Here is a 26,773-nt window from a genome sequence, read left to right on the forward strand (position 1 = left end):
AATCCAAACCTTAAATTATCGGGCTATATTTAAATAAATGGCAACATATACCCTAGGTGATCCTTTATACAATATAACAACAAATATTTCTTTAATCATAAAACCTCATGTTAAATCAATAACACATAATGAATACTCAAGGATACAATAAAGCTATATAATTATCATAAAATTACCATAAAACCCCATGTTATATGGCTAACATCAAAACCTAATATTATAAAACGTGTATCCAATACGAATATTTTCCCATAGTGTTATATACAAACACAGCAGTAAGCAAAAATACATAATAAATGGAAATATGCCCCGTAAATAGTAACAATCAGTACCTTTAAAATATATAATGTCTCTAAACATGCGTATAAAGCATATGCGAGAACATCATACAGGTTTGGGAGTTACCCCAAAACTATACTGTGTATCTAAAATTATTAAAATATCTAAAAATCTAAAATATCTAAGAACATAGACTTCGCCATAACCAGAAACCAGAAGTAAATAATAAGATGCCCTTATAGGCATATTCTCAAACGCAGAAAAATTAAATCTATGCACACAGGAATATAGTATCTACCAATCTTAATTAGCTATTATCTATGAAGCAGTTCAAATCTAACTCTATGTTGAGCCCCTTAGGACGCATAGGCCCTGATTCACTATTGGGCGTGGGCGCATATTTATGGGCTTAAGCCCAATTTTCATGGGCGTCCGTCCATTTTTGACCCTGCAACCTAATTCACTATTGAGCAGAGCCCATAAGCAGACGCCCAATCTAATTCACAAAAAGACACACGCCCGGAATCAGACTCACAAAAGCAGACTTGCTAAGAAGCACGTCTAACACCATGAAAAATCACTGTAGAGACATGTTCACTTAGAAATTTGCTTTGCCAAATATCAGGACTTCACTTTAAACAATATCTGCTATTTCCAAAAAAATTAAGAATGTGTTAAAAATCGTTTTTCTCAAGGAAATCGACACAGTAAAAATCTAGATGCCCGTGCAGTGTCTTTGGCAGATAGAACTGAGCATGTGCAGAACACCTTTTAGTCCTCTGCCATGGGCGTTTGCTTTTTAGCCACTGACTAATAGTGAATCTGATTGTGGATTCCTCTGACAGCCGGCACTCGGTCGCGACTACTGTGTTTAATAAACAGCATTAAGCATATCTTCATGTAATCTAATTAGATTTCCTTCGTTTTAGTGATTATATTTTTGTTTCTTATCCTTTATAATTATTTCTGTTATGATTTTACTTATTTTGAAGGTCTAGATAAAATTTATTTTGAAAGCTGAATGTAAAAATAAAGGTCCGCAATAAAAAAAAAAAAAAAAAAAACAGCGTGGGTCCCCCCTCTCATCCATACCAAGCCCTTCAGGTCTGGTATGGATATTAAGGGGGAACTCCATGCTGAAATTTTAAAAAAAAACAGCGTGGGTCCCCCTCAATATCCATACCAGACCTTTATCCGAGCATGCAGCCCGGCAGGTCAGGAAAGGGGGGGGGACGAGCGAGCGCCCCCCCCCTCCTGAACCATACCAGGCCACATGCCCTCAACATGGGGGGGGTGCTTTGGGGCAGGGGGGCTCCCCCCCCAAAGCACCTTGTCCCCATGTTGATGAGGACAAGGGCCTCTTCCCCACAACCCTGGCCGGTGGTTGTGGGGGTCTGCGGGCGGGGGGCTTATCAGAATCTGGAAGCCCCCTTTAACAAGGGGGCCCCCAGATCCCGGTCCCCCCCCCCTACGTGAATGATTCTGCGGTACACGGTCCACAGACTCATTCACAAAAAACTAAGTGTGGTGTAAAAAAAACACAGTACAGGGTCTTTGACAAGTCCTTTATTAAAACAATGTCCCCCGAAGTAGATCCAACGTCAATCGCGGCGGCGGCGACCCGAAAAAAGGAAAAAAAAAAAAGGTTCCGCTCCCGTCCAAGGCTTCCAGCCTAGTGAAGAAAAGCCTAGCTGACAGTTCTTATATAGGTATGGGCGGGGCCAGCCGGGGACATCATCCCAGTGACCCGCCCCATGTCACATGCTTGCTGTTCCCGGCTGGCCCCGCCCATACCTATATAAGAACTGTCAGCTAGGCTTTTCTTCACTAGGCTGGAAGCCTCGGACGGGAGCGGAACCTTTTTTTTTTTTTCCTTTTTTTCGGGTCGCCGCCGCCGCGATTGACGTTGGATCTACTTCGGGGGACATTGTTTTAATAAAGGACTTGTCAAAGACCCTGTACTGTGTTTTTTTTACACCACACTTAGTTTTTTTGTGAATGAGTCTGCGGACCGTGTACCGCAGAATCATTCACGTAGGGGGGGGGGGGACCGGGATCTGGGGGCCCCCTTGTTAAAGGGGGCTTCCAGATTCTGATAAGCCCCCCGCCCGCAGACCCCCACAACCACCGGCCAGGGTTGTGGGGAAGAGGCCCTTGTCCTCATCAACATGGGGACAAGGTGCTTTGGGGGGGAGCCCCCCCTGCCCCAAAGCACCCCCCCCCATGTTGAGGGCATGTGGCCTGGTATGGTTCAGGAGGGGGGGGGGGGCGCTCGCTCGTCCCCCCCCCTTTCCTGACCTGCCGGGCTGCATGCTCGGATAAGGGTCGGTATGGATATTGAGGGGGACCCACGCTGTTTTTATTTTTAATTTCAGCGTGGAGTTCCCCCTTAATATCCATACCAGATCCGAAGGGCTTGGTACAGATGGGAGGGGGGACCCCACGCCAGTTATTTAAAAAACAGTTTCTAATTCCCCGCAATACTTTGACATTCAACTGTCAGTGGGGAACTCCGCCGACAGCTGAAACATGAGCGCTGCATTGGTTTTCACTACTAAAACGCCGCATGAGTTGATAACATAACTCATGCGGGATTTTAGAAGCGACAGCCATGTGTTAATGTTTCAGCTGTCAGCGGGGTTCCCCACTGACAGCTGAATGTAAAATAATTCCCTTTATAGCATAAATAATAATAAAAAACAGCGTGGGGTCCCCCCTCCCATCTGTACCAAGCCCTTCGGATCTGGTATGGATATTAAGGGGGAACTCCACGTCGAAAATAAAAAAAAAAACAGCGTGGGTCCCCCTCAATATCCATACCAGACCCTTATCCGAGCATGCAGCCCGGCAGGTCAGGGAAGGGGGGGGGGGACGAGCGAGCACCCCCCCCTCCTGAACCATACCAGGCCACATGCCCTCAACATGGGGGGGTGCTTTGGGGCAGAGGGGCTCCCCCCCCCCAAAGCACCTTGTCCCCATGTTGATGAGGACAAGGGCCTCTTCCCCACAACCCTGGCCGGTGGTTGTGGGGGTCTGCGGGCGGGGGGCTTATCAGAATCTGGAAGCCCCCTTTAACAAGGGGGCCCCCAGATCCCGGCCCCCCCCCCTACGTGAATGATTCCGCGGTACACGGTCCGCAGACTCATTCACAAAAAAACTAAGTGTGGTGTAAAAAAAAACACAGTACAGGGTCTTTGACAAGTCCTTTATTAAAACAATGTCCCCCGAAGTAGATCCAACGTCAATCGCGGCGGCGGCGACCCGAAAAAAGGAAAAAAAAAAAAAAAGGTTCCGCTCCCGTCCAAGGCTTCCAGCCTAGTGAAGAAAAGCCTAGCTGACAGTTCTTATATAGGTATGGGGCGGGGCCAGCCGGGAACAGCAAGCATGTGACATGGGGCGGGTCACTGGGATGATGTCCCCGGCTGGCCCCGCCCATACCTATATAAGAACTGTCAGCTAGGCTTTTCTTCACTAGGCTGGAAGCCTCGGACGGGAGCGGAACCTTTTTTTTTTTACCTTTTTTCGGGTCGCCTCCGCCGCGATTGACGTTGGATCTACTTCGGGGGACATTGTTTTAATAAAGGACTTGTCAAAGACCCTGTACTGTGTTTTTTTTACACCACACTTAGTTTTTTTGTGAATGAGTCTGCGGACCGTGTACCGCGGAATCATTCACGTAGGGGGGGGGACCGGGATCTGGGGGCCCCCTTGTTAAAGGGGGCTTCCAGATTCTGATAAGCCCCCCGCCCGCAGACCCCCACAACCACCGGCCAGGGTTGTGGGGAAGAGGCCCTTGTCCTCATCAACATGGGGACAAGGTGCTTTGGGGGGGAGCCCCCCCTGCCCCAAAGCACCCCCCCCATGTTGAGGGCATGTGGCCTGGTATGGTTCAGGAGGGGGGGGGCGCTCGCTCGTCCCCCCCCCTTTCCTGACCTGCCGGGCTGCATGCTCGGATAAAGGTCTGGTATGGATATTGAGGGGGACCCACGCTGGTTTTTTTTTTTAATTCCAGCGTGGAGTTCCCCCTTAATATTCATACCAGATCCGAAGGGCTTGGTACAGATGGGAGGGGGGACCCCACGCTTTTTTTTTATTATTTATGCAATAAAGGGAATTATTTTACATTCAGCTGTCAGTGGGGAACCCCGCTGACAGATGAAACATTAACTCATGGCTGTCGCTCCTACAATCCCGCATGAGTTATGTTATCAACTCATGCAGCATTTTAGTAATGAAAACCAATGCAGCGCTCATGTTTCAGCTGTCGGCGGATTTCCCCACTGACAGTTGAATGTCAAAGTATTGCAGTGATTTATAAACAGTTCTTTAAATAACTGGCGTGGGGTCCCCCCTCCCATCCATACTAAGCCCTTCGGGTCTCGTATGGATGTTAAGGGGTAACTCCACGCTGAAATTAAATAAAAAACAGCATGGGGTACCCCCCTAAATCCATAACACATACTTATCCGAGCATGCAGCCCGGCAGGTCAGGAAAGGGGGGGACGACGACGAGCGAGTGCCTCCCCCCCTCCTGAACCATACCAGGCCACATGCCCATACCAAATTATTCAAACATTTGTAAACAGACCAATTAACTGAAATGGTTTGACATTTGTACCCCAAATATGACGTTCCCTGAGGCGTTGGTAAACCGAGGTACGCCTGTATTAGTATTGCAATCCTTTGTATTGGGATACATAGAACCAACATACATCTGAATTGGCAACATAGCACAACATTTGTGTCACATTGGAGATATCTGGCTAGTTAAACTGACCATGCCCAGGGACCTAGGATTGATTCACAGCACAGAAATACAGGCTGGGTTAGCAATGTAGCTCCGTGGGTTAGTGGTTAGCACTGCTGCCTTACAACTCTAGGGTTGTCGGTTCGAATCCCAACCCCGGCGAGGTAGTAGCATGATCTCCGTGTGTGGCTGTCTTCACATACATGTTCTGGCAACATCTTTGCATTCTGTCTAAATGATCCCTAAAATGTGAATTAGAATGAGGCCTTGTCTGTTGAAACACCTTCAAAGCTGCACCTTATGTGAATGTCATACAATGGGATAAGATAAGGGCCTGAATTATTTGATAATGATGGTTTACACTCCACCCACTTTTGTGAAGGATTTGGCAAGCAAAGAGCTGACAGAGAGAGAGAAGAGTGAGACGAAGAAGAGTGAGCGAGAGATACATATGAAGAGTGATAAAGAGAGACATTCAGAAGAGTGAGCGAGAGAGAAGAGCGAGCCAGTGAGACAAAGAAGAGTGAGCAAGAGATACATACTGAAGAGTGATAAAGAGAGACATTCAGAAGAGTGAACGAGAGAGAAAAGACTTGGTTGGTGAATCCACACATCAAACTTGTCACAAATCCTGGCGTGCATTTTTCCCCCAAATGCATAGCAGACCCTTATCCCAGCAGGCAGGTACCGCACGCCTTCAAAGATTTATTTCCTTTGTTGATTTTCCTGCTTCGCTCACACTATATGCAATTGAAAATTACTCTTTAAGTTGCCAATTTTACTGTGTTTTCTAGAGAATTACTAACTAGTTGTGTTTTCAATTGTGTGTAGCATTGCGATTTCTATTTGAGTCTAGATGTTAAATTGCTAATAAATGGCCACAATTCTCAAATACCTTTGAACTCTCGCTGCAACAAATGGTGTATGTTAATACACTCACATTCATTATATCCAATATCAGGTACGATGTCAATGCACAAATCGCACCTGAAATTGCACACCCTGGATGTGACTTGTCATGTGATTGGCATGGCCAGCAGCTTGCTCTCTGCATGGCAAATTGCACCCAATGTTACTGGGGGCCAACACCACTGTCACATCTAATCCGATGCGGCAATTGTCCAACTTACAGTGAAGTTGCACGAGTTCACAATCCAATTGGATGTGAACAGAGCCTACAGTGGCCAATAGGGTGCAACTTGGTCTACGATTTGCAAGTCGCCTGTCATGCCAATTGCATGGCAATCGCAAACAATGTTACTGGGGGCTACCCGGTCACATTAAAGCAGATTTCTAAGTGGTGTTATTGACACCACAGTCACATCATGTGACTTGCATAGAAGTTGCATGATTTCAAAGTCGGGGTACATGGTGATTTCAAGTGCAATTTGCAAGACATTCGACATCGATCTCTCAGCAAATTGCATGAAAAGTAGTGTATTCATTACTCTATTATTACTTGCGGCTCCTACCAAGTTTGAACCACAACAATATGCACGCTCCAATAGCGTGCTCATTGAGTGGGACTTGGCATGTGATTTGCACAACATGCAAGCTGTAAATCGTCTGCAAAGTCGCACCCTATTGTCTGCTATTAGAGTGACCACATGGGTGCGTTTCAAACACTGATTTCTATAGTAGTACATGTACTACTTTAGTGGCAATTTGCATAGAGATCTGTGTCAGATGTCTTGAAAATTGCATTGAAATGGTCAACTTTACTGTAAGTTGCATGATTTGTAAATCAGCTTTGCCCAGAGTGTAATGTTTGGTGATGTTTGATTTCTGGAGTGTTTTACCAATTGATGGGAAATTCACCATACTAGTCAAATCGATTTGTCATTTTCAGTATTGCATACAAGATGTGGTCATGTGACTGTCTTAACTCATGCGAGAATCTGGAGGGAATTGTGACCATAGTAGCAATAAAGGTTCCAATTGGGGTTCCCTTTCACATCCCTGCTCAATGTTCTGTTGTATGCTGCACACGTACATTTCACTGTATATATCTTTCTGATTTGTGGGGCCTGTATACCAAGGGTTAATGCAGGTAGGAAGCGGATTCATCAGGTGAAAACACTTTCACTGACCAAACTAAGGTCAGTGGTGGGTGTGGCTTCATTGGGTGTGGGGCCTTGTTTGGCACGCTCCAAATACAACCTAGTTTATATAAAGATGTGCAGTAGGGAGTGATTTGGCCTGTTACTAGGCCGGGTGGTTTGTGACTAAGTCCTTGCTTGTAGTGGTTTGGGGGAGGAAGAGATTTTGTGCTGAATTGCCCCAGACACCACTCAGGCTGTGTTTGGAAGTGGGCTGGAAATGTTTGCATATTTTTGGCCTTGTAAAGTGTGTTTGTGTGTTATTGCACAATGATTGTGTTTTTTCTCTTTGCATTGAAAGCCTCACACATGTCAATCGTTTTGTTTAAAATCTGCTCTTGTTTTAATTTTGCTTGCTTATTTAGACTCAAATGCTTTTTTCTTACAAACCTGCTGACAAATGTATGTGTAGGGTGTTTGTAGAGGTGGGAGGGGTTTTTCACATATGTCTTGTTTTCTTTATATTTTGATGTGTAGACTTTTTTTGTGAATGGATCTTTATACTAAATGATTGTGTAAGTAAACTTTATGTGCACGAAAATGTTACTTGATTCATCTTCCCCTTTGTTTCCTGCTATAACCTGAGCACACACAGTTCATTAGAAGTATCTTTAGATTGTAAGCTCTTATGAGCAGGAGTGTTTTATTTTTGCCACATCAATCCTATTTTTGTGACTCACCAAGATATTGACTGTACCTACTTGTTCCTGCTGACCAAATAAATGAAGATATATTTGATCAATAAATGTTTGACCGATGTTTTTGTGTTTATTTTATGTTCAATATATGAACAACCTTAATAGTTACTTTGTATACTTATATAATCTGCTCAAATGTAGCTTGTAAGAGCGTGAATATGCAAGTGGGTGCAAACTGGCTTTTTCAAAACCAAACAAAAAAATAAAAAACCTGCTTGCACCACAATATTGTTATGTACTAATGAATGTCACATTCACTGTGCAGCCAGCTACAGGTTTTCTACAATTTGATTTACAGTAATAAAATAGTCCCCACTGTATGTTGAGTTTTGGCCTTTGGCAACAAATATATATTAGCCAAGGTTTAAAAAGAAAAAAATCACTAAAACACACATTCGCGAAAGCTATCATAGCCGTGCATAGAAATGAGCGATCGTGCATAGATATGCGCGATCGTGCACAAATAAACGCCAAACAGGTGTCCCCCATGGCGCACGAGCAGCTATCCTCCTGGAAGTCCGTCATCTGGTGCGCGCGCACCCGGAAGTGGTTGTGGGGAGTGTAAGTGGATGAGAAGTGGTTGGAGGTTTTGTGTTGGTTGAAAATTTTGATAACTTTATTGGCATTTGGACATGGCGAGAGCACAGTTCTCAACTGAGGAGATGATCCTTATATGTAAAGTAACTGCGGCCATTGCAAATATGTTTAGAACATGTGAGGGACAAGTAATTGTAATTTTGTGGGTGGGGCCTAGCAGAATCTCACTTGGTGCACATGCTACTTATCTGTACATTAGCTCCTGGGTATTGATGGGTCAATTATATTAACCACTTGCCTACTGGGTACTCATACCCCCTTCCTGTCCTGGCCAATTTTCATCTTTCTGCACTGTTACCCTTTGAATGACAATTGTGCGGTCATGCCACATTGTACCCATCTTAAATTTGTATCAGTTTTTTCAGACAAATAGAGCTTTCTTTGGGTGGTATTGACTTGCTGCTGTGAGTTTCACTTTTTGCTCGATAAACCACAAAATAGCTCATAATGAATAAAAGTCTGTTTATATTATAACATTTGGTAAACTGGTAATTTAGCAACACTGATGTGCGTTGATGAGGCGGCACTGCTGGCCACAGGTGGGCGGAACTGTTGGGTGGCACTGGTGGGCACTGATCATCGGGGCCGACCCCTGCTTTGATAACTGCTGGTTCTCGGCAGTACTTTCCACACATTCTGACAGCGTGATGAAAGTGCAGCCAAGACCCTGCAAATGCATTTCCCGGTGATCAGCGTGTCATTGGACATGGCTGATCACATGGTAAAAAGCCGCAGTGATTGGTCTTTACCACATCACGTGATCAGCTGTGTCCTTAGGACACAGCAATCATGGAGAGCGCGTTCTGCCAGGATGTCATATGACACCCTCCCAGAGCTGCCTGGATGCAGTGTAGCGTTATTCGGCTATCTGCGGTCGCCAAATAGGTAACCAGCTAGGCCTTCATGGCTAATCTTTGAATATCTGGACATGTATACTGCGTATAATGCATTACATTCTACAATGTGTTGGTGTACATGGTATAACAGTGTGCAATGCGTTGCTGGATTCTGCATGACAGTGGACAGCGTATCACAGTGTGCAATGCGTAGCTCCAGCCTGCATGACAGTGTACAGTGCATTACAGTCTACAATGTGTGGGTGTACACGGTATCACAGTGTGCAATGCGTTGCTCCATCCTGCATGACAGAGTACAGTGCATTACAGTCTACAATGTGTGGGTGTACACGGTATTACTTTGTACAGAGTATTACAGTGTGCAATGCGTTGTACACTGCAGTGTGCACTAAAGCATTTTACACTCATGCACTGTACACACTAACGCATTTGACATTTCTAGTGTGCAATGCGTTCGTGTGCAATGCCTTGGACAGTACAATGCATTTGCAGTATTGGTGTATGTTTATTAAGCACAGATAATTCATCTGATTTTAGTTATCAAGGAGAAGTCTTCTCTGTCCCCCTGTTTATGAGGTGGAGGACAATTGTTTTCCGAAGAGGAGAGGAGACTTTTTTTCAAGGAGATCTGTATAGATTTCCAGAGATATGTGTAGATGGTTGAGGGGCTGCATGTGATCTCCGGAGATAATTGTGATTAATGATCACCTGAGTTAAACCAGTGAATGAAAAGTGTAAAAAAACATGGATTGAAAATAATCTGCACTGACCACTGTGCTTTGTCAAGCCACATATTGGCACATTCTGGTGTCACACAGATGCGATGTGAAATTTGCAGTGTTTTCTGTGCAAGCGCTGCACCGCATCACAACCGCAACCCCTTCATGCCACCTGCTGCGGCTTTCTAGGTGAAGTTACCAACACACCAATATTGGTACACAAAGCGTATTGCGATTTGCCAAATTGGATGGCATGCCTATTCACACCCATGTGCATACCCTGAAAAAGGGTCCTGCACATTTTTGGCCCGGATGCGGTGCAATTTGAGGTGTGCAAAATGTTTGTCTCTAATTGCAACGCACACAAATTGCATGTGATTTGCCCAGGAGTGCGGTGTTAGACCACAATGCATGTATGTGAAGCCAGAATAAAAGGATGTGGATTTTGTCTATTTTTACTTGCGCATGTTAACATTATGGAAGTGCGTTATTCTTCTGTTTAACATGCTATAGAAATGCAACATGCATTTGGATGTAGTGTTTTTGTATGTGCATTTTGGAAGTATTCTAAACACACATTGACCCTAGGGCCACACCATATCTTATGCAGGCCATAGATGGGTCGAAAATCGGCCGATTTTTCGGCCGAAAATAAAATCGGCCGATTTTCGGATCGTTAGTGGGCTATTTGTTCGGCCGTTTTTCGGTATTTTGGCAGATTTTTTTTTTTGGTAAAGTTGGAAAAAAACGGCCGAATTTGCCGATCGGCCGATTTTCGCGGCAATGATGGGCAAATCGGCCGATTTTTTTACTGATAAAAAATCTGCACATGAGCAGTGACCTGCAAGAGGAAGACAAAAAGAAGAAAAAGAAGAAGAGGATGATGATGATGAAGATGATGAAGAAGAGGATGATGATGATGAAGAAGAAGATGATGAAGAGGAAGAAGAGGATGATGATGAAGAAGAAGAGGAAGAAGAGGAGGAAGAAGAAGGATGAAAAATGAGAGGAATTCCAGTATGGCAAAAAGTGTCCCTGCAGAGAGCTCCGCTATTTCTTTGACAGTTCCTTGACATTTACAGCGGTTGCAACATTGTATCTATTTGTTTCCGAATAAAAACATCTGTATCCGAAATGGATACAAATACATTGTTGCAACCGCTATAAATGTCAAAGAACTGTCAAAGAAATAGCGGAGCTCTCTGCAGGGACACTTTTTGCCGGCTGTAGACGGGATGAAAATCGGCCGATTTTTTTTTTTACCATTGCTGGTAACGTTGGCCGCTTGAACAACCGATTTTTCATTTTTTAAAAGAAAAATCGGCTGTTTTTCTCCCCGTCTATGGCCTGCATAAGCATTAGTGTGCCTGGGGGAGGGGGGGACCTTTGGCCTTTCCAAACACAGTAGATGCTCCAAGAATGTTTCCTTGAACTCTTGAAATGGTTAAAAAGGAAAGACACTCTAGATAGCCTGCACTGAGAATTGACTGTCATGATGACGTGTCAATGATTATTTGCTCTCATTTTTCAGGAGTGGTACTGCTTGCGGTTGAAGCTGGTAGAAATCCACCTTCACGTCCTCCACTCACCTTCACTTGTGGCCAGTGGATATTTTGTGGCCGCAGGCAAGAACTGGCATCGAGGACCTGCATAATGACCCTGGCATGCCAGAGGTGGTTTGGAAGCAGCACAGCAATTTGACCATCCCTTTCCTCTATGTTGGTTTTAGGGTGCAGAATTGCTTCTCGTTCGTGAACGGACTGTCGCCGGATATCAGAGTCCCCATATTTTCAAGATATGTTTTAGCCATGTTGGCTTATTTTTATGTTATTTTCCAAGTGTGTCGCACCTAACCGCACAATAGTGTGGTGCCATGCGTATTTGTGGCTGTGAATGGGGCTGTTTTTAATAGACGTGTGTAGGTGCAACAACGTTTTCATCATGGTACCTGCGCACATCTACATAGGGCATTGCATTTCTTTGCTGTGCTGGAAAATGTGTGTTCTTGCATGCGTTTCTGCACCACCAATGGTGTGAACAAGTCCTAAGGGCTGGTTCACACTATAGAAACAGTCTAGATGTGTTCCTGATGGGGTTTTTTCATGCCCTTTTGGCATGCATGTTTAGTGTGTTCCAGTACATTTTGGATGCGTTTTGGACATGTTTACATTGCATTTTTGTATCCCTTCCACTTATTTTTTTCTATTTTCTTTGTATTCAATGTAGTTAGGGACATGTGCGTTTTAGTACATTCAAGGACGTTTCAATGTGTTCCAGTACAGTTCTGTGCAGAAACAATGCAGCGCTGATGTGAACTATGACATTGACAACCATATAACCTTCTTTCTGTGCGTTTGTGATGCTGAAAAAGCAACTGAAACACATGTAGTGTGAACTGGCCCTAAAGGTTATTAGAGGTCAGGGAACAGGACTGACCAGGAATTGTGAATTCAATCAGACTAGTGGTGAGATACAATCAGCAATTGTATAATAATGTGAGATCTGAGCTGTAGCTGATAGAAAATGAGACACATTCACTTGATCAGTAAATAGATAGTTAAAGAGTGGGGCGGTGATCCATAGATTTGCATATGGGACAGGTGATGATGGGGTGGGGGAGGGGGTCAAGTTGTATAAGGAGACAGATTTAAAAGAGAAAAAAGTTACAATGAAATATACACGGCATGAAACTTGCACATGACCTAATTGGCAGAAGAACAGTACGCAAGTAACATTCATCCACTTTCTAGTCACTAGGCAAAATCATAATTGATTGATCAACATTTCTGCCACAACCCAGAAAATTGATCTCCATTTTTTTGGGATGTTGCCAAGACTGGGATTAGAACCCATGACCCAAGTGCTGTAAGTTCTGAGCTCTAACCACTAAACCACTGTGGGAAACACAGTTTGAGCTATAATGTAGAATAGTTACATTGTTTAAAAATGATAAAGCGAGCGCTGGTCAAATGATATAGACTAGTAAAATGGTATTACACAAGATAAATATAACCACGAACAGTAGTGCATGAACTCGTGAAAGGTCATCCACCCCTGTGACAGTGTACTACACTATTGAGCACCTTTCTGGCTCCTGTGGCTGAGCTAATTCCTCCCCAGGACCATTTGGGCACCCACCCTGATGGATGGATGGATGGAGCTGGATGACTAACCCATAGCTGCCAGCATACCGCTGCACCCCCAGATGTGCGATGTGTATAACCCATGCACATTAATACTTTTTTTCTGGTGAGTGTAGACCAGTCCCAAGGGTGGTTTACCTTTCACGAGTTCATGCACTACTGTCCGTCACGGAGAGACCACACGTGCCATTCATAGGCACTCTCTGAGTTGGTACTCTCACACGAAGGACATTCCATTATTCAGGAATGATTCTATGAACTTATTTTAGCACGATTTACCAGTTTACATCATTATTGCAATTCTTTGCACTTTTTGGTTTTTACATGCGTTCATTATTGATCACATGCATTTATAGCGCTGCACTTGTCTTTAACATAGAATAGTTATGTGATTAAAGAGAATGAAGATATATAACTATATTGGGAAATTAGAAGTATATAAATTATTTGAGATATAAGTGTGAAAATGTTTAACATTTGAATATAGAATGTATGACATTCATTAGTAAATGCAATACTTTCCTGATCATTTTGGAGAAACAGCAAAAAAAAAAACATAGCAAAAGAGAATTTTCAGAATGTAATAGTACAGCTGTATTAGAATTTTCTATCAGGAAAACGCCAATGTTAATAAAGCCCGCGCTTATGCGCCATCTAGCGAATATATCCGGTATTGCACCTAAAGATGTGCCAGACGGGATACCTCATTCACTAATGGCAAAGTAGTCAGTAGACGCTCGTTAATGAGCTTGCTAGACGCTGGTCAGACCACTGATTGATTGACCGGAGTCTGCCTGAATGGTCAGTCTCTGCTATTACACTCACATCTTAGTGAATCAGGGCCATAGAGTCCATCTGGAAAATCCACTTGGTTTCCATCTGCGACACTGCTCTCTTCTTGTTAGTGCCCCTCCAATGCGGTTGAACTGCATCTATTCCCACAAACATCAAAGACGATGGATCCCTATTATGATGTGTTCTATAGTGCATAGAAAGTGAATGATCTTTAAAACCTTTCTTCACATTATTAACATGCTCTCTAAGTCTGTCTTTAAGTTTCCTAGTCGTGCGTCCAATATACTGTTTCTTGCAGGGACACTGCAAGAGATAAACAACGTATCTACTACTGCAAGAAATGAAATTCTTAATCCTAAAGGTTTTTCCTGTGATAGTAGAGGTAAAATCCTCAATTTTTCGTTTCCTTTTTCGGGTCAACAGACCCGAAAAAGAGGAAATTCTAAAGGGTAAAGGGATTTTTAACCTGAGCGGTAAAGTTTTGACCCCACAGGAACTAGATCTCCTTGATAAGGGATTAAAATATGCACCAGACAACAGGTTGGACAAATTCCGCACATATATTGACCTACATAAATTTGTTAGATCAGTATCACTGAAGAAACATTTTTTCCTAAATCCTATATCAAGGAATACTTCAAATATAACAACTTATTCCAATTTGCATAACGCATCTTTGTTCAATCCTCCCCCTCAGTCACAAAACTATATAAATGCTTTCAAAGAAACAACATTGAAAGATTTGACGGCAGTTAAAGTGAAAAATTACAATAATTATTGTGAGTCAAGTAAAGCTATGGATTCTTTATTGAACCGGAAAGATTTAGTTATAAGGCCTGCCGATAAGGGGGGTGGAGTTGTAATCTTGAGCAAGGATAATTATATCAAAGAAGTGTATAATATTCTTGAGGATAAAGACACATATTGCCCTTTGTCAAAAAATCCTCTGACAATGTATAAAAAAGTTTTAAAAAACATTATTACCAGGGGTTACCAGGACAATATAATAAACAAGAAAGAAAGAGAGTTTTTATGCCCTTCAGCTCCAAGATTACCTATAATGTATATTCTTCCAAAGGTGCATAAGAATCCGGAAAATCCCCCGGGTAGACCTATTATTAGTGGGGTTGGGTCTTTGTGCTCAAAAGTCGGTGAATATATCGATTATTTTTTACAGCCGCTGGTACGAAAAACACCCTCGTATTTGAGGGATACTAAACAGGTCCTACAAGACATGAGAGATCTTTCTGTAGATGATAATACATTTTTAGTCACCGCTGATGTCACGTCTCTTTACACCAGCATTGACCACTCAGAGGGCATGCAGGCTGTTAAATATTACCTTGATGAGTCAGTTTTAACAGTTTTACATCAAAATTTTATTTTGACACTTTTGGACTTCGCCATGACCAGAAATTATTTCTGGTTCGATGGTTCCTTTTATCTACAAAAAAGGGGTGTCGCTATGGGAGCCAAATTCGCTCCGAGTCTGGCCAACCTGTTTATGGCCAGATGGGAGGAGGATGTCGTTTACGCCAGAGATTGGCCAGAGTTATATTTTTACAAACGATATATTGATGACATCCTCCTCGTATGGAAAGGAGACGAACAAGCCTTAATAAATTTTTTTGGGACACTCAATAACAATACCTTGAACATTAAGTTAACATTTGAATATAGTAAGATCAAAGTTAATTTTCTGGATTTGACATTAGTGAATTCTGACAATAAGATTATAACTTCATCTTTTTTTAAATCAGTAGATAGGAATGGGTATATTCCTGTTAACAGTTGCCATCATCCTTTGTGGCTTTCAAATATACCGAAAGGACAATTTCTTAGAATTAGGCGAAATTGTACCTCGGTAGATATTTATTTATCCCAAGCTGAGATTTTGAAAAGTAGATTTTTGGAAAAGGGATATGAAGAAACGCATCTTACTCAGATTATTCATAATGTAGCACATATGAATAGAGAAGTATTATTGGCTAATAATATTTCACATAAGCCATCAAAAGTCTGCCCTTTCATAACTACGTTTTCCAGACAGTATAAAACTATTTCTAAAATAATAAATCAAAACTGAAAAATTCTTAAAGCAGATCCAGTCCTAACAAAAATCCTGCCGGATAAACCGGAAATAATATATAGAAAGGCACAGACTCTGAGAAACCTTATTGCCCCAAATGTTATTAACCCTCCACAGTCTGTATCTTTATTTGGGGATATAAAAGGTTTTTTTCCATGCAACAGGTGCGTCATATGCACTTGTAATGGCAAAAGGAAACGAAAAATTGAGGATTTTACCTCTACTATCACAGGAAAAACCTTTAGGATTAAGAATTTCATTTCTTGCAATAGTAGATACGTTGTTTATCTCTTGCAGTGTCCCTGCAAGAAACAGTATATTGGACGCACGACTAGGAAACTTAAAGACAGACTTAGAGAGCATGTTAATAATGTGAAGAAAGGTTTTAAAGATCATTCACTTTCTATGCACTATAGAACACATCATAATAGGGATCCATCGTCTTTGATGTTTGTGGGAATAGATGCAGTTCAACCGCATTGGAGGGGCACTAACAAGAAGAGAGCAGTGTCGCAGATGGAAACCAAGTGGATTTTCCAGATGGACTCTATGCGTCCTAAGGGGCTCAACATAGAGTTAGATTTGAACTGCTTCATAGATAATAGCTAATTAAGATTGGTAGATACTATATTCCTGTGTGCATAGATTTAATTTTTCTGCGTTTGAGAATATGCCTATAAGGGCATCTTATTATTTACTTCTGGTTTCTGGTTATGGCGAAGTCTATGTTCTTAGATATTTTAGATTTTTAGATATTTTAATAATTTTAGATACACAGTATAGTTTTGGGGTAACTCCCAAACCTGTATGATGTTCTCGCATATGCTTTATACGCATGTTTAGAGACATTATATATTTTAAAGGTACTGATTGTTACTATTTACGGGGCATATTTCCATTTATTATGTATTTTTGCTTACTGCTGTGTTTGTATATAACACTATGGGAAAATACTTGTATTGGATACACGTTTTATAATATTAGGTTTTGATGTTAGCCATATAACATGGGATTTTATGGTAATTTTATGATAATTATATAGCTTTATTGTATCCTTGAGTATTCATTATGTGTTATTGATTTAACATGAGGTTTTATGATTAAAGAAATATTTGTTGTTATATTGTATAAAGGATCACCTAGGGTATATGTTGCCATTTATTTAAATATAGCCCGATAATTTAAGGTTTGGATTTGAGGACCTGGTTATTAAAGTCCGCCTCCTGCTCTATAGGTTAGTTTGACCTTTTAACCTTTGAAATATAGAAGTTAATGTAATATATCTCTGGAATGATACACCTGTTCAGAGTGTTCTTCATGGTTACACTCAGTGTATCATGTTTCTATGGCAACATCTCTCCCTTCGGTGATCGTGTACAGATGTCCTCCACGTTCCAATGTTATGCTCGCGCATGCGCGGTTGTAAGGACTACGCCAAAATGGCGCCCGTTTTTGAGGACATCTGTCCCTGGGAAAATGGCGCACGATAAACGATGCGTGCATTATTCCCTTTATTTAAAGGACAGAGCGGCGTCAGCAGCTGATAGCCGAAAACCCTTTGACAAAGAGCTATCGCTCGAAACGCGTCTGGGTCAGGCTTCAGCTGTTTGACGCTTACACCGCCGGCACCACAAGGGGTCCCGGCGGCAACTTCATATAGGGTCAGTATCTCCATGTTATTTATTCCATACCTTGTATTCATTGTCTGTATGTGGGAATAAATGTACCCGTAAGACATACTGCACTATTGGCCTCCTTTGCTTTCTTCTGAGCTCCTGCGGGAGCCAGGTTGTCTTGGAGAGTGGTGGTCATTTAAGGAGAAGGCCGATCGCAAGGTGCTGGATAAAGAAGGAGACCTGTCCAGATTTGACCAGACCCTGTTTGAGGGAATGGATGTCGTTTATGTTATGGTACAGAAAAGCGCATAAAGATTGTGCATCTGGTGAGTGCGTAATTTGTACCCCCATTTTTTCACCGTGCACACAGTCGGTGTTGCCTGGAAAGCAGTAGATTGTTTGAGAATCAATCCACATCCTCACACTGAACTTTCCTTTGGATGTAACAATCCTTTCCTCACGTTCTACCAGACACAACATAGTGGCTTATATGTATATGCACTATGTCACTTTTAATTTTTATGTGAGTTTACATATTTAATACGTACTGTTATCTATTTGTATATTAGCGCTGCACCTTTTTTATACATTGTCTATTGGGAGGTCTTATATGGTGCCTTTGGTGTACAGCTGCTGTTGTTTTGGAAGGCGCTCGCTTATGTATATGTTTTAAGTTTGAATTTAATGCGTTGGGCAATCGGGAGCCAGTGGAGGGAATGACAGAGGGGGGTGGCAGAAGAGGAGCGGTTGGTAAGGTGGATGAGTTCAGGATAGACTGAAGCGGGGATAGTCTGTGATGAGGTAGGCCGGTGAGAAGGGAGTTGCAGTAGTCCAAACGTGAAATAATGAGGGAGTGAACAAGTTGTTTAGTAGTGTCTGGGGTTAGGAACAAACATATTTTGGAGATGTTGCGGAGGTGGAGTCTGCATGAGTTTGCCAACGATTGGACATGGGGTTGGAAGGACAGGTTTTAGTCTAGAGTGACACCTAGGACTTTGGCTTGTGGGGTGGGACTGATGGTGTTGTTGGTCATGATGGAGAGAATGGGGGGGGTGCGGGCTGGGGGGAAGATCAGGAGCTCGGTTTTGGAAAGGTTCAGTTTGAGGAAATGGAGCGACATCCAGTCTGATATGTCATTCAGCAGGTGGGTGATGCGGGCGGAGACTGAAAGGGTGAGGTGAGGGGTGGAGAGGTAAATGTGTGTGTCATCAGCGTAGAGGTGATAGTTGAAGCCGTGGGAATGTATCAGTTTTCCGAGGGAGGAGGTGTAGATGGAGAAGAGAAGGGGCCCGAGACAGAACCTTGGGGGACCCCAACAGAGAGGGGGAGAGAGAGGGAGGTGGTAGCATTATAGAGAACGCTGAAGGAGCGTTGGGATAGGTAGGAGGAGAGCCAGGAGAGAGCGGAGTCTCTGATGCTGAGGGAGTGTAGTTTATTAAGGAGGAGGGGGTGGTCAACTGTGTCGAAGGCCGCGGAGAGGTCAAGGAGTAAAAGGACTGAGTAGTGGCCATTAGCTTTGGCGGTTAGCAGGTCATTAGTGATTTTGAGTAGGGCGGTTTTGGTTGAGTGTAGGGGACGGAAGCCATACTGTAGTGGATCGAAGAGGTTGTTGTCAGTGAGGTGGGCACTTAGGCGATTGTAGAGTAAGCGCTAAAGGAGCTTGGAAGTAAATGGCAGCAGGGAGATGGGTCTAAGGTTGTTCAGGTCGGTGGGGTCCAGGGAGGGTTTTTATGAGTATGGGGGTGATGTGCGCTTGCTTTAGGGGGGAGGGGAATGCGCCAGTAGAGAGGGAGAGATTGAAGATGTGGGTGAGGGATCGTAGGATGGAGGAGGAGGGTGCTCTAAAAGTTGCTCAGCGATGACAAGAGCATGCCGACCCCACCACCTCTACGACCGCTCGGTCTGGGTGAATGGGACCAGACAAGACCTCCAAAGGAGAGTGCCGCAGGGGAGGTGGAGTCAGTGGCTTGGATCCAGGTTTCGGTGACCGCTAGGAGGTTGAGGGAGTGGGAGATAAAGAGGTCATGGATGGAGGTGAGCTTGTTGCAAACCGATCGGGCGTTCAGGAGTGCAACCGAGAGTGGAGGGGTGGATGCATGGAGGAGGGGGACAGGTATAAGGTTGAGGGGTTTGTGGCGGTTTGTGGGAGTAGGAGGGTGCCTAGTGGGTGAGTGAGGTGGTGAGGGGCTAGGGTTTGGGGAGATATTCCCGGAGGTAAGGAGGAGAAGGACGGTGAGAAAGGTGGCATGGGAGCGGGATGTGCAAGAGCATGAGGGTCTGTTAGTGGTGGCGTGTGGGTCGGTGGGAGAGTGGAGTATCAGGAGGAGGTGGTGAGAGCCGTAGTGGGGAGAGGGAAGTAGTGGCACTGTATAGCAGATTTTGATATCTGCTACAAAAAGGGAAACCGACAAGTCAGTTTGCATGCTAGAAGATTGATCCTTATCAAGATGTCAGAAATATAAAAAATGACAGATAGTCCTTAAAAAAAGCCATAAAAGTTCTGTTAAATATGAGGGCAAAGCCTTGCAAATGTCTGTAAACTTCAACTTGTAAAAAGTGTACATCAACTATAATAGCTTTGAGAAAGATGAGGGAAAATCAAGGAATGTCTCCTTATGTATCGAAAGGTTTTGCCAATTCTGGATAATCCATCATTCCTACAGAGAAAATTATGCAGCTTTCCAAACCTGGAGGCAGAATGCGTTGATGACAGCATATCAATTGTACTATAATAATTCTCATTCACTAAACTCATTTGAAACAATTTCACTGAAATTTAATATTCCAATGCAGCATTATCTCTATCACCTTCAAATATCCAGTTATTTAGGGTCTTGCTGCAGCTGCAGAAAAATGCTCTATTCATTCATGACCAAATTGTTGGATACATTGATAGGACAGTACATATGCCATATCTGATATATAGTATATCATCCTTTGAATTATATTGTTTTCAAATCAATGGAAAATACAATCCTTATAAAATTAGCATGTTGATTTTCATCATAAAAGTTTGATGGGAAAACTATTAGAAGGAGATAAGAAGATTTGGTAAATCACTATGAATGACAGTTGGAGAGAAACTCAAGTATTAAGCATATAGCATACATTCCATTCATAATAAATACATCTTTAGATGCAGGAATATATCCTAAATGTAAATTATATAGACCCACAATGGCACATACATTGGAGGCATTGTCTGAGAATGTAAGTTTTCTGGGACCCTTTATGGGTCAGCAGCAGCAACAGCAGTGCCAATCTGTTGTGTGTGTCTACAACAGTTGTTTGCAGTGGAGCACCACAGACTATTACATATGCTGTTCAGTTCACCATGCAACCAAAGTTTACATTACACCCAAGCACCACAGTTTACAGTGCAACAAAGAACCATCAGCTGTAAATAAAAGTAGGGAATAATCCCTGCCTTATCACCATCATGTCTGGCGGACCTACAGAGAGAGGCAGATGTACCCATACAACATAGAGGGTGTGAGCAGTGTCCACAGGTGAAAGTGGTAAATGTGGACATGGTGCATCATCTTCTGGCAGGGAACATTTGCTATTTCTTTGAGCACTGGGCATGCTATACAGCCAGAGCACATAGAGAAGGTGGTGGAGTGGCTAACTGAGCTTTCATCATTCTCCTCCTCTGTCACCTAGGTGCAGACTAGCTCACAGTCCAACATAGCTGCCAAAGCACCCTATTCTGCCTCATCCAGGACAAAGAGAGTCTAGAGAGAGGGAACACCAGGCATGGAGAACCAATTGGTAGTAATGTTCCTACAGATACATCATACTGCCTAGTTGGATTCAGTGATGAGGAGGATGGGAATGTTGATAAGGTCACTGACCTTATCTGGGTGGTGATAGAGCATAGAAGGACAGTGAGGGAGAGACACATGCCCAGCAAGGCAGTGTGTCATAATGGGGCAGCAGGCAAAGATGTGGAGACAGCAGCCATCCTGTTCCACCAGAAGGCAAAGTTCCAAAGGTGCAGGGCACTGTTGTCTCCAGTCTGCTTCCCAAAGGTTACCTGTGTGCGCCTGTTTCAGCATGTGAGCATCAGACAGCACTTTTGTTACTTGCAGTCTCTGCAGTCTCCAGTTTCTGAAGAATGGCAATACCATCTAACCTCTGACCAAGCAGCTGACTGGAAACAGCATCATAATATTAGTTGTCAGGAAAATGTGTTGCACCTCTCCTTCTCCTTCCAGTTCTTCATTTCCACCTCTTTCTCTCCTGTACACAATTTGCTTTCAGCAGCCTCCAGTGATTGGGATGACAGTATATCAAGGGGTCTGCACTATCGTTCTTCCTGAGGGAAGAGCATCTGCATGGGGCTCCAGGCTGCAACCTTGCTCCAGCTGATAGAGCAAAAAAAAAAAAAAAGCTGACACAAATTTACCTAGCATTATCTAGTTTTACAATGTCTGCCTTTCTGTAGATTCTACCACCTTTAGGGAATTTTTGGCATATTTCATACCACAAAGGCAAGTTCTCAGTCACCATTTCTTCACATTTGTTAGATAATCCCTACCCTTCTTCATCAAATGAAAAGTTATGTTTCCGTGTCATTGAACCACGTGCTCAGCAGCAAGGACCACATGCTCACAGACTTGTGGTCCAGCATGTACAGTATGGGCATGGATGCTATATATCATTTACAGCCCACAAGGTGACTCTACAGCCAGGAAGGATGCAGGGCAGAGCACACTGCTGGAGCTTGTTCAGCCACCCCACCCCATCCTTAAAGATAGTTGTAATGGTGCCAGACCTGACCTCTCTACTTTCTCCCACTCCTACTTCTCAATGTCCTCTTCCATTGTTTTGTCCTCATCCACCAGCTCCTTTAAGTCTTCAAGAAACTATGTAATGATACTGGGGCAGAGATTCTTTCAACTCTGCAGGCCTATAGGTGGTTAACCCCTCAGAAACATATGCCAGGAATGGTGGTGTGTAAAAATGGCACCAACCTGCTGTCTGCCCTCTGACAAATTTGATACACGCTCTTTGTCTGACAAATTACCTCAATATAGTGGTGCAGCGGTTCCTGGATGGGTACTCTAGGTTACAGAACCTTACAAGTTATACTTACCTGCTCTGTGCAATGGTATTGCACAGAGCAGCCCTGATCCTCCTTTTCTCAGGACCCCGGCTAGCACTCCTGGCTCCTCTTTTGTGAGTGCCCACCATACAAAGCCACCTTCTATGGGGGAACTCAATCAGGCTTCCTGTCTGCATCTATTGACACAGGCAAGGTGGTCAGCCCTGCCCACTGCTCCCCATTACAGAATTTGATTGGCAGCCAATAGTTCCCACTACTATAAATATGCTTAGTAAGAAGAGTGAGAGCAGAAAGAGCTGCTGTTCTCGTGCACATTGCTGGATCAAGATCAATCACAAGTATAGGGGGGAGGGTTCGGGGGATCCCATGGCACAGAAGGTTTTTTACCTAAATCATTTAAGATAAAAAGCCTTTACAACCACTTTAATCTCTCAGAAATTGTGGCTTGTATAAACAGACTTTGGCTGTAAGCCATTTCTACTGTAAGTATCCAAAAAGACACTTTCATTTTCAATGGATGCTAAATGCCTGCTCATTCTCTTAGAAATTGTGCCTGGTCAAAATAAACAGTTTAGCTGTAGTGCAAACCTATATACTATTTCAGTCATCAGTGTACAAAAAAGACACTATATTTTTTTCTATTTTACAGGTGCTAAAAGCCTATTCAATCACTCATAAATTGTTGCCTGTCTATACAGGCTTAATAACTATGCTGCATAACTGTCACTTTTTTCATTTGTCTTCAATAGAAGATACAGATTTAAGATTTCAAAATACAATACGATTTATTCTTCCAAAAATTGCATGTTATCCGATAAAGGCTTAAAAGTTGTCCTTCAAAAACGGTTCTATTTTTCAGACTACAGACACAGAAATCAGCTCTAAATTAATTTTTTTCGAAGTAATCTACCAACTCTCTCCTTCAGGAATAGTGGAATAGCAAGACTGCTTCAAGAAGTCTGCATCACATTTTTACAATTGATTTCATCCAGGAGTTTAAGTGCCTTAACTGAAACATTGTAAATGCCCAATTCCTTTACATAATATGCCTGGAGGGTGTTGAAGCAGCACTGACATTAAAGGAAAAAAGTGTTTAAAGTTGCTGGCAAGCTTTATTGCTGGCTTTTTTTAACCACTTCAAGTCCTGACACTTTCACCCCCTTCCAGTCCAGGCCAATTTTACAAATGTATTAATCTATCTTTTTAGTGAAAAAAAATAACCCAAATTAGTTTATAACCAAAAATTATCATTTAAAAAAAATTTTAATTCGTTTTTTTTTTTTATTATTATTTATTTATTTTTAACATACTGTCATCCTAGTACAGTGGTTCTCAACCTTTCTAACGCCGCGACCCCTTAATACAGTTCCTCATGTTGTGGTGACCCCCAACCATAAAATTATTTTCGTTGCTACTTCATAACTGTAATTTTGCAGTAGGAGGAATAGTGCCACGTCATTGGTGTCAGTGGGAGGAATAGTGCCCCATCATTGGTATCAGTGGGAGGAATAGTGCCCCGTCATTGGTGTCAGTGGGAGGAATAGTGCCCCCTTCATTGGTGTCAGTGGGAGGAATAGTGCCCCGTCATTGGTGTCAGTGGGAGGAATAGTGCCCCGTCATTGGTGTCAGTGGGAGGAATAGTGCCCCGTCATTGGTGTCAGTGGGAGGAATAGTGCCCCGTCATTGGTGTCAGTGGGAGGACTAGTGCCCCATCATTGGTATCAGTGGGAGGAATAGTGCCCCGTCATTGGTATCAGTGGGAGGAATAGTGCCCCGTCATTGGTGTCAGTGGGAGGAATAGTGCCCCCTTCATTGGTGTCAGTGGGAGGAATAGTGCCCCGTCATTGGTGTCAGTGGGAGGAATAGTGCCCCGTCATTGGTGTCAGTGGGAGGAATAGTGCCCCGTCATTGGTATCAGTGGTAGGAATAGTGCCCCATCATTGGTGTCAGTGGGAGGAATAGTGCCTCGTCATTGGTGTCAGTGGGAGGAATAGTGCCCCATCATTGGTATCAGTGGGAGGAATAGTGCCTCATCATTGGTATCAGTGGGAGGAGGAATAGTGCCCCATCATTGGTATCAGTGGGAGGAGGAATAGTGCCCCATCATTGGTATCAGTGGGAGGAGGAATAGTGCCCCGTCATAGGTGTCAGTGGGAGGAGGAATAGTGCCCCGTCATTGGTGTCAGTGGGGGGAGGAATAGTGCCCCGTCATAGGTGTCAGTGGGGGGAGGAATAGTGCCCCGTCATAGGTGTCAGTGGGGGGAATAGTGCCCCGTCATTGGTATCAGTGGTAGGAATAGTGCCCCGTCATTGGTGTCAGTGGGAGGAATAGTGCCCCGTCATTGGTGTCAGTGGGAGGAATAGTGCCTCATCATTGGTGTCAGTGGGAGGAATAGTGCCTCATCATTGGTATCAGTGGGAGGAATAGTGCCTCATCATCGGTATCAGTGGGAGGAATAGTGCCCCATCATAGGTGTCAGTGGGAGGAGGAATAGTGCCCCATCATAGGTGTCAGTGGGAGGAATAGTGCCCCGTCATTGGTGTCAGTGGGAGGAATAGTGCCCCCTTCATTGGTGTCAGTGGGAGGAATAGTGCCCCGTCATTGGTGTCAGTGGGAGGAATAGTGCCCCGTCATTGGTGTCAGTGGGAGGAATAGTGCCCCGTCATTGGTGTCAGTGGGAGGAATAGTGCCCCGTCATTGGTGTCAGTGGGAGGAATAGTGCCCCATCATTGGTATCAGTGGGAGGAATAGTGCCCCGTCATTGGTATCAGTGGGAGGAATAGTGCCCCGTCATTGGTGTCAGTGGGAGGAATAGTGCCCCCTTCATTGGTGTCAGTGGGAGGAATAGTGCCCCGTCATTGGTGTCAGTGGGAGGAATAGTGCCCCGTCATTGGTGTCAGTGGGAGGAATAGTGCCCCGTCATTGGTATCAGTGGTAGGAATAGTGCCCCATCATTGGTGTCAGTGGGAGGAATAGTGCCTCGTCATTGGTGTCAGTGGGAGGAATAGTGCCCCATCATTGGTATCAGTGGGAGGAATAGTGCCTCATCATTGGTATCAGTGGGAGGAGGAATAGTGCCCCATCATTGGTATCAGTGGGAGGAGGAATAGTGCCCCATCATTGGTATCAGTGGGAGGAGGAATAGTGTCCCGTCATAGGTGTCAGTGGGAGGAGGAATAGTGCCCCGTCATTGGTGTCAGTGGGGGGAGGAATAGTGCCCCGTCATAGGTGTCAGTGGGGGGAGGAATAGTGCCCCGTCATAGGTGTCAGTGGGGGGAATAGTGCCCCGTCATTGGTATCAGTGGTAGGAATAGTGCCCCGTCATTGGTGTCAGTGGGAGGAATAGTGCCCCGTCATTGGTGTCAGTGGGAGGAATAGTGCCTCATCATTGGTGTCAGTGGGAGGAATAGTGCCTCATCATTGGTATCAGTGGGAGAAATAGTGCCTCATCATCGGTATCAGTGGGAGGAATAGTGCCCCATCATAGGTGTCAGTGGGAGGAGGAATAGTGCCCCATCATAGGTGTCAGTGGGGGGAATAGTGCCCCATCATTGGTGTCAGTGGGGGGAATAGTGCCCCATCATTGGTATCAGTGGGGGGAGGAATAGTGCCCCATCCTTGGTGTCAGTGGGGGGAGGAATAGTGCCCCATCCTTGGTGTCAGTGGGGGGAGGAATAGTGCCCCACCTTGGTGTCAGTGGGGGGAGGAATTGTGCTCCATCCTTGGTGTCAGTGGGGGGAGGAATTGTGCCCCATCGTTGGTGTCAGTGGGGGGAGGAATTGTGCCCCATCGTTGGTGTCAGTGGGGGGAGGAATTGTGCCCCATCGTTGGTGTCAGTGGGGGGAGGAATCGTGCCCCATCCTTGGTGTCAGTGGGGGAGGAATAGTGCCCCATCGTTGGTGTCATTTGGGGGAGGAATCGTGCCTCATTGTTGGTGTCAGTGGGGGGAGGAATAGTGCCCCATCGTTGGTGTCAGTGGGGGGAATAGTGTCCCATCATTGGTGTCTGTGGGAGGAATAGTGCCCCATCATTGGTGTCAGTGGGAGGAATAGTGCCCCATCATTG

The sequence above is a fragment of the Staurois parvus genome, unplaced genomic scaffold (genome assembly GCF_062004578.1).
Source record: "Staurois parvus isolate SC_StPar_1 unplaced genomic scaffold, SC_StPar_1.0 ptg000155l, whole genome shotgun sequence".
Lineage (NCBI taxonomy): Eukaryota > Metazoa > Chordata > Amphibia > Anura > Ranidae > Staurois > Staurois parvus.